Raw genomic sequence first — 8633 nt, 5'->3', positions numbered from 1 at the left:
CCAATCCATGAAGAAGACCCAATAACACTCCAGCTAGCTTCTTCAGAAACTGCCCTAGTTTCCTATAAGCAAACATGATTTATAAGCTTCTTGGAACACTCATGGAGGGAACAGAGAAAAAAAATTAACCAAGATGAAGAAAGTGGCTCGATTACCTTACAAATGCTTTTTTTTTCAGCTATATAATAAACATGTGTTAATAACAACTATATGGGAAGAAGAGAAAAAGAAAATGAAGAAGGTAATAATAGACCAAAGTGAAGAAATTTCAGAATTAAAAGAGCAATTGGTGAGACATAAGAAAAAGAAGGATCATGCCCTTAAGTTGGTTGACCAAATAATTACTTGTAGGCCACCACCTAGGATTTATGCCATCTATTTAAAAGAATAATTCCTCTTATTATAGTTGATGATGGCCCTCAAAGATATAGATATAGAATTTAGGTCAATTCAGGAAATTTATGGCTTGTACTAGACCCTTTCATCATGGTAGAAAAATTTACTATGTGAATTTTTTATGCATAATTTTATTATCCCTATAGAAATTCAATGGAACCTTCTACTTCATATAGGGGATATACATCTTAGGGCCCTAATGTCTTGGATGCATAATGAGGCCAACTATGATAGAACAAAACCCCTACCATTAAGAGAAGAAATCAATACACCAGAAGAAATCCTTAGGGATTAGTTTAGGCTAACCTATGGAGATGTTCACAAGGAAATAAGAAAACAAATCTTCGAGGCCAGAACCAAAGTATATGTAGAGTATGAAAGCATGCCTTACTTTTTCTTTCAAAGAGCCATGGTTAATGCCAAAAGTAGATGGAGTAGGCTGCCCGAGGGATTCAGAAGGTTAAAACTACATAGCCCTATCAACTTTGAGGTAGCCCTTCACCATGCGCCAAAATACATGTAGCTAGGAAGGCAAATAAGACAAAAACTCTGGCAATGCAGCCACCCATACTCCTTTGGCCCCTGAATGACATCAACTCTAAATGACTTGATAGGTTGTAGGAGGATCATGGGAGGGAATTCTGGGAAAGAACAAGATGATTCTACTACTTTTTCAAGAGCTGCAGGTGACAGAGGACTAAGGTTGGAAACTTTTGATTAATTCCCAGAAGATGCAATGCTTGAGGACAAGCATTAAACTTGCCAGGGAGCAGATAATGAGATCAATTATTGCCTCTATTTTATATTAATTTTAATATTTCCAAGACATTTTTGAACTCACAACCAATTGAACTTATGATCAAGTCCAAATAGAACTATAAACCATGGGTAGATGGTTATGTCATAACTTGCCAATATTATACATATAATGTAGTATTTCATATAACAATTAGAATGTGTGTTCTAATATCTAGATTTAGTTTTGTTATGCTTATTTGCATAAATATTTCTACATCGCAACTAACTTTCTAGGAAAGGAAGAAGTTGGAGAGTGGTTGAGAGCATTCAAGAAGTAGCGTCAAGGCCTGGCTATAATGGAGGAATATTATGGCACTAGAAGACATAGCTACTACAAAGGAGGAGTCATTATTCTAGGAATGTAGGGATGAAGTGTTACTATATTCCCACTATGTTTATTGTTGTGCTAAATTTGTCACGCAAACTTTATTGCTTATTTTGTGGGTTGTTATATTTCCCTCTTCTTCTCTAGCAGATCTTCAGTCAGTTTTTTTTCTTTTCTATTTTAGAATAATTGTTGATCCTCTATTTATAGGGATTGGGTCAATAGTTTAAAGAGGTTGGAAATTTTTTATGGAAAACCATTGTTGTATCTTATAACGAGTTATTTGCAATTTTATGTATTGTTCTTATGTAAGGAGTTTTTGAAATATAATGGAGTAATTCTTGGTTTACATTCTATGTTAGTAGATTAGCAAAAGCCAACCAAGGGGGGCAACTTGGGAGCTAGATTAGATTAGAGTAGTGTAGATTTATTTCTAGCATTCATTTTTGTAAGGAGTTAAGTATGTTACTTTCCTACAACACTAGTGTAGGTTCTTTATATGCATTTTACTTTCTTACAGCATAACCATAATGACTCTTCAAGGAACCTAGTGCACATACTGTGCTGACCATTTCAAGTATATGTCCTTGGGTTGACAAATTAAGTGCACCTTATGGTGGGAGAAGTAATCCTTAGATTGAATAAAGTATTCCTAAGTAAGGCTTTGGGCACAATTATCACACACCTATTGTGAGGTGGACCAATCTTTAGCTTTAAGTACCTTCAAACTTTTTTGTGTAAGCACTAAGCTCTAATACCAATTGTTAGAAATGTTTAGAGTAGCTAAGAGGGGGTGAATAAGTTACCTAAGGTCAATATGTACCACTTGAACAATTAAATAATAAACACTTCACTATTATGCTTATCCTATTGTTGCTCAATCTATACTATAAAACTGTCATAAACATAACTTGCATTGCATAATGAAAACATTATCAAATGTAAATACACATAAAGAATTCATCACAATTTTGACACTAGGATTTTATGTGGAAACCCAATTTGGGAAAAACCACTAGCAACATGTTAGTCTTTTTCACTCTTTCAAACTGAGCTCTATTAGGAGCCAACCCTATTAAAGGTTACAAAACACATTATTAAATGTGACTTGATTAGAGGATTTAATCATCCTGTTAGGAGTGGCCTTGTAAGAGGATTTTTCTTATTCCATTTAGAATGGCACCTAGTTAAGGATTTATATAGACTGTTAAGTCTTCAAATGACTATTAGGTCAACCTTTGCTAAAAGGATTTCAATACAAATTGTTTACAATGAATAGAAAGAAAATAGTATGTTTTGATCTCTATGATTACAACTCACATTTGTAGGTTCATATCTATGTTTGGTTCTTATGGTTGTTTACTGATAAACCTTCCATTGACATCTTTGATCTTGATTCACTCTTCTCATCAACATTTAATCCTTCTTCTCTAATGTACTTATCAATAAAAACATCATATATGCAAGTTTTCTCTATTAGCTTCTCATTCACTCACACTCTTATGCATTTCTGATCAACCTTGCTTTGTATGTCTCTCTTCACATACAAGCTTCCCACATGCATGCACACACACACACACGGATTCTTTGGCTCTATATCTCTTTAAATAGGCAATTTGTGCTTTACCATCTTCTACATCCACCATAGATCTTAGGGTTTATGATCAAGTTCAACTTGATTCATTATATCTATCCATCTTCTTGATCTTCTTCAAGAAACTTCTCTAGAATTTGTCTATTACATCTTTACCTAATCCCTGCCTTAAATTCAATATTCCAACTTATCAATCTTATCTTCAATGCAATTTACATGTCTCAAGAAATCAATTGAATGAGCTTGATCTCATAATTTCCTTGAATTCATTCTTGTACTGTTACTTGGCAATCTCTAAAGTCTTTCAATCAGTCATCACTAAAATATTCATTCATTGTAATGCTTTCTGGTTCAGCATCGACTGCCTTGTTCAATCAATGCTAATGCTTAGTCAGTACTAGATTTTCTCTACACTAATTGTAGCTTGGTTGACAATAGCATTACTCGCCACTAACTATATTTTATACTTTTGCTCAGCTTTTATTATCTTTCTTGACATAAATGATCACTTTTCTTTATCAAATTCTATCTTATCAAATGCCCATTGTAACTTCCATTTCATAACTCAACCTTTCCTCTAGGTGCTATTGTTATGAGAAACATTTCAAATCCTCTTCATTAGTCAAATAGATATGACATTTAGATTAGGTAGCAATATGTCTCATGAATAGATTTGAAATCAATGATAAAACAACAATCATTCTAATTGTAAGTTTCCAAAAAATACTTCTCCAACCCAAATAGTAGCATCTCTTCAATAGATAACTATATAATTAAATTGAAGATAAGGAATTTTTCGGCCAAATTAAAAATTAATCAATGAAAATTCAAGACTATTATATCATCGTGCTCAAGTATATGCAAAGGAATGTTGAGGCAATTTATGTGCTTTCTTTCTTTTTCATTTTGTTTTTCCTTTAGAGGGCAGCTTTAATTTATTTGTTGTCTAAACTTTTCAAAGAAGAGCAATTTTATTATCTTTTATAAAAAAAATGTGATTATTTTATGGTTTCCCATCAATAACAATATTGATAGTGAGAGAGAGTCTTGTTTCATAGTGACATTATCATATCTAGGTCAACGTGTTTTCAACCTTGATGATATTCTAAAATCTTCTTAGATGATTACTTTAGATACATTGTGCTAGGGTTTGTATGACTTCCTTCTAAAACATTTTCATTTTTGCCACATGTCACTCGACATTTACTACAAGATATTGTTTTAGGTTAGAATTTCCTTGGCCTTCTTTGGCCTATTAGTTAATGTTGGTGCTAGAGTTTCTATTGTTAGTGTAATGGCTCCTCTAAGCAAATGTTTGCACAAGTTTTTTCAAGGTGTTCCACAAGGTAATTCCTCTCTTGATATTGTTCTCAATGCAAAAGATTTTGATTTTATATGTGTATGGCTTAAGCAATAGACCATGATAGTTTATTTGTTGGCCACACTCCATTTGAAAGTATGCTTAGAGAGTGGGTTTCCAGGATTTAGACACCTCAAGGTGTCTACCTTGAAGGTTTTCAAGGCCTTACCAAGGGTTTTTTTTGTTCTACTTTGCTAACCCTAGTGAGGCTGAGCATCTATTTTACTATGGTCCTTGTTCTACTAGGTCTTCCCTCTTGGTGTTCTAGAAATGGTCCTGAGACTTTGATGTCTTAGGTGAATGTAAGCTCAAAATTTTGGTTTGGATTTAGTTCCCTAGGCTCCCCATTCTGTGTTGATCATTCTTGTAGCCCATTGCATAGATTGTCGATAAGGCGATATGCCTTGAATCATACAAGGTTTTCAATACTCACCCCCAACGTAGGGTTTCTGTTGAGGTCAACCTCTCTTGGTACCTCACATAAACTATGGATATCCAGATTGATAATACATGCTTTACTTGAACCTTTTGATCACTTTATATATTGTCAGTCTACTGAGCACAAGATTAGGGATTGTCCCTTGCTCAAGAATAACAAGCATCAAGCTAAGGAAGCTAAGCCTACTGAGGCTGCAAAAAGTATGAATGGACCACCATCATCAAGAAAGTTAAAAATAGAGCTACTACCAAAGAAGGTTCTTCCTCTCAAGATAATGGTTGGACCTCCTCAGGGGTGGCATCGCCTACTTCTCTAGTTCCACTCATCATGCCACTACCTCCTTAGAATCTTGGTTATTAGGGGATAGCAGGTTCTATTGGTACCAACCCTTAGCCCAAGTAGGTTTGTGCACCACAAGCAATAGTCATGATTTCCACATAGTCTATTCATCACTCTTGTAGCCCAAATAATTGAAGTGATCATTTTGACAATGGGAAGAAATGAAGGGTCATCTCCCTTGGAGATCCCTCTTTTAACTCTTCATTGTGTTCTTGCATAATTTTTTTCCTCTCTTGGAGATGAGGATGACATCAAAGTAGGCTTATGATGAATTTTTTTTATCCTAGAATGTGTGGGGGCTAACAAAATTCCCTTTAAAATATTTTATTTGTGATACTAAATGCAAGCTTGGTCACCTTAATTTCCTTTATGTGCAAGAAGTTAAAAATGTTGGGTTTCTTCTCAACTCATCCTGCTATGTTATTTGACCAAATAGTGCCATATTTTATTCCTAGCACAAGGTTGGACAAGGTGGTGTAGTAACTATTCTCTCACCTTGTTTACTTTCTTCATTTATTTTGCATGGTTTAGATCCCATGTAGAGAATAGTGTGGATTTTGTTGTCTTTTCAAAATCATTTCTTTGGTATTGTTAATGTCTATGCTCGTAAAGATGAGGTGAAGTTCTCACACCTATGGTGCTAGATGGTAGATCATCTACCACCTAGGTTTTATGTGGGGAATTTAACAGAGTTGAGTTGGCTACTAACAAAGAAGGCCATTCACATTTTTGATGGTCAACTGGTGAAAGAGAAGCCTGATTTTACATGTGCAATAAATTGGGTATTTTTTATCCCAATGCTAACTATTGTCATCCTAGTGGGGTTTGGCATACTTAGTCCAACTTTTGAGTTGGTACTAATAGAGTTTTTAGAAGGCTTGATTGCACCATGCTTACTACTCAATCTTTCTTTTCATTCTCTTAAGATTAAGAATTGCCTATCACTCCTTTAGTGGATGTGACTTTGTCAACTCACTTTCCCATTTTCTTTTCCATCACTTAGAAATCAGCTTAGCCCTGTATATGTACAATGCATTTTTTTCTCAACAGTTCTTTATTGGTGCATGCTCCCACCTCTTCTAATATATTGCATATTTAGAATCTTGAACCTCAACCCCACACTAATGTTGGGTGGATTCAATGGTGGAATGATGCCATCACCCGTACTACGAGGTTTCTTCACATTTATGATAGATAGTTGGCCAAGTATCATTGAAGACCTTATGAGGCTACTACCAAAGATTTGCATACCACTTCTAAAGCCTTAAGTATGAACCCGTTTGATTTGGCTCTACAAATCTGGTTTTCCAACCTTCCTCACCATACGAAAGTTGCAAATAGCTATGCAGCTTGTGGAGCCTAGATCAAGGCATGTCTCCATTGGTTGGAGGTTGGTGATTAGGCTTCAAAATAATTTTTGCATGCTCCTCGAGCTCACCATTCTTCTATTGACATCAACAGAATCAATGAAGGTCATAAAGCTTTGTGCAAGCTTCTTGATATTCTCTAGGCTTTTGTGCACTATTATGAGAAGGTTTTCACTATGTAGCATATTTCCACTATGTGAGAGAAATCTTTATAAACTTGCATTTCTGTTACTCCTAGAAGGCTTGCTTCTAAGAAACATATTTTCTGTGAGAAAATGCTTATGCTTGTTAATCTTAAAGAGGTTGTATTTTTTATGCTAGATAATATAGTGTACGATGAGTAATGATTGTTCATCTAAATGTAGAAATGATGAAAGGGATATAAGATCTACCTTTAAATCCAAATTCCCAAAAGAGAGATCCAAATTGATTAATAGAAGGGCTAATGCACAAAAGAATCAATCTATGGAGAATATGAATAGAGAAGAAAAAAATTATATTTTTTTATGAAATCCTAATTGAATTGAAACAAATACTAACCTTAAAGTAGAGTGTATCTAGAAAATGCTTTTTTTGATGTCTGTATAGAATTTTGGAAAATTCTGCAACTTGATCTAGACTAGAAATGCAGAAACAAAGAAAACCTAGAAACCTTTTGTCTTTCTAAAGAAGGTTGACCTTGACCCAAATTTGGGGCAAGATCTTACCTCTTTATTTTTGACCTTGACGTGCACTGTGCTAACAAAAATTCTTCTCGCAAATCCTGAAAGTTTGTCGAAAAGGGTACTCAAATCTACATTGATATTCACTATCCCACATGTGCTCCTACAAGAAAAAGGATTTTTTTGTTGGATGAGGGGTTTGCCTTGGTCAAACCCTAGTTTGGAATTAACCTTTAAAAATGTAATTGAAATTGCAATATAGATAAACAAAGTAAATGGGACAATCACCTTGCTTATGTTGAAATCCTTGTGGAGGATTCAAATCCTTGAATCCACAAGTATGGATGCTCCAAATAAATATAGAATTGAATGTAGGATGCCTCAAATAAATTGCATTAGATCTTCAACACAAATCTTGAATGGATCTTGGAATAGAAAGAAGCCTGAATGAATGTGGATGTTAGAATATTCAACAAGAGGGCTCCAAAGAGATTGAATCCTTCAATAGCTACCAATAGATCTCCTTGATGCTTGAATGCTTGAATAATTGAATGATTGAAGAGGAATGAATGCTTCAATTATTTCCTTCTCCTTACTTTCTTGATCACTTGATTTCACTTATGCTTGAATTCAATGGAAGGAAAATGCTTGATCATGGAAAAATTTGGATTCCTGGATTGTGAAAATGAGAGAGAAAGGCTTCCTTTTATACTAATCTAGGAAACAAACTTCTAGAGAGGGTAACAGAGAAGAATTAAATTCAAATTAAGCCTTAACCCCTAGAAATGGACCTAAATTAAATACAATTTAAGAGTTTATTGTTCCAAAGCCCGAAACAACTGACCCAAAAATAGAAAATGAAACTTTATGAAGCCTAATATCTCAAAACCTTCAAAACTTGAACTTTGGACCTAGGGTCAAGGTCAAGGTTGACTCTGACCTAGGTCAAGGTCAAGATCATCCTTGACCTAGGTCAAAGTTGAGGTTGACATTGACCTAGAAGGTCGTCCTTGACTCAGAAGGTCAAAGATCTCAAATCTTCAAAAAAAGTTGCCAGAAAAGGGCTTGAAATAGGGGAAAGAGGAGAAAAATAAGCGAAAAAAGAAAGATCTAGTCAAATACCCACTCAAGGTGGTTGACATGACCCCAGACCACCTACTCGAAGGGCTAAACTAGTCCTAAATGGAAGTGCTTCTATTTTTCAAGGATTCATTTTTCCCCCACTTTAGCAAGAGTATGGACTCGATGCAAACTCTTGGTAAAGGGGATCATAATGAAAAGATAATCTTACTTAAATCAAAGGGACAAAAGAAACTCTCAAGCCCCTAGGGACTCAAGTCTTCATCAACTCCA

Source organism: Cupressus sempervirens, chromosome 3 (assembly GCF_028749045.1).
Source record: "Cupressus sempervirens isolate cs-2001-9-10 chromosome 3, ASM2874904v1, whole genome shotgun sequence".
NCBI classification, from domain to species: domain Eukaryota; kingdom Viridiplantae; phylum Streptophyta; class Pinopsida; order Cupressales; family Cupressaceae; genus Cupressus; species Cupressus sempervirens.
Note: the sequence above shows the minus strand (reverse complement) of the source record.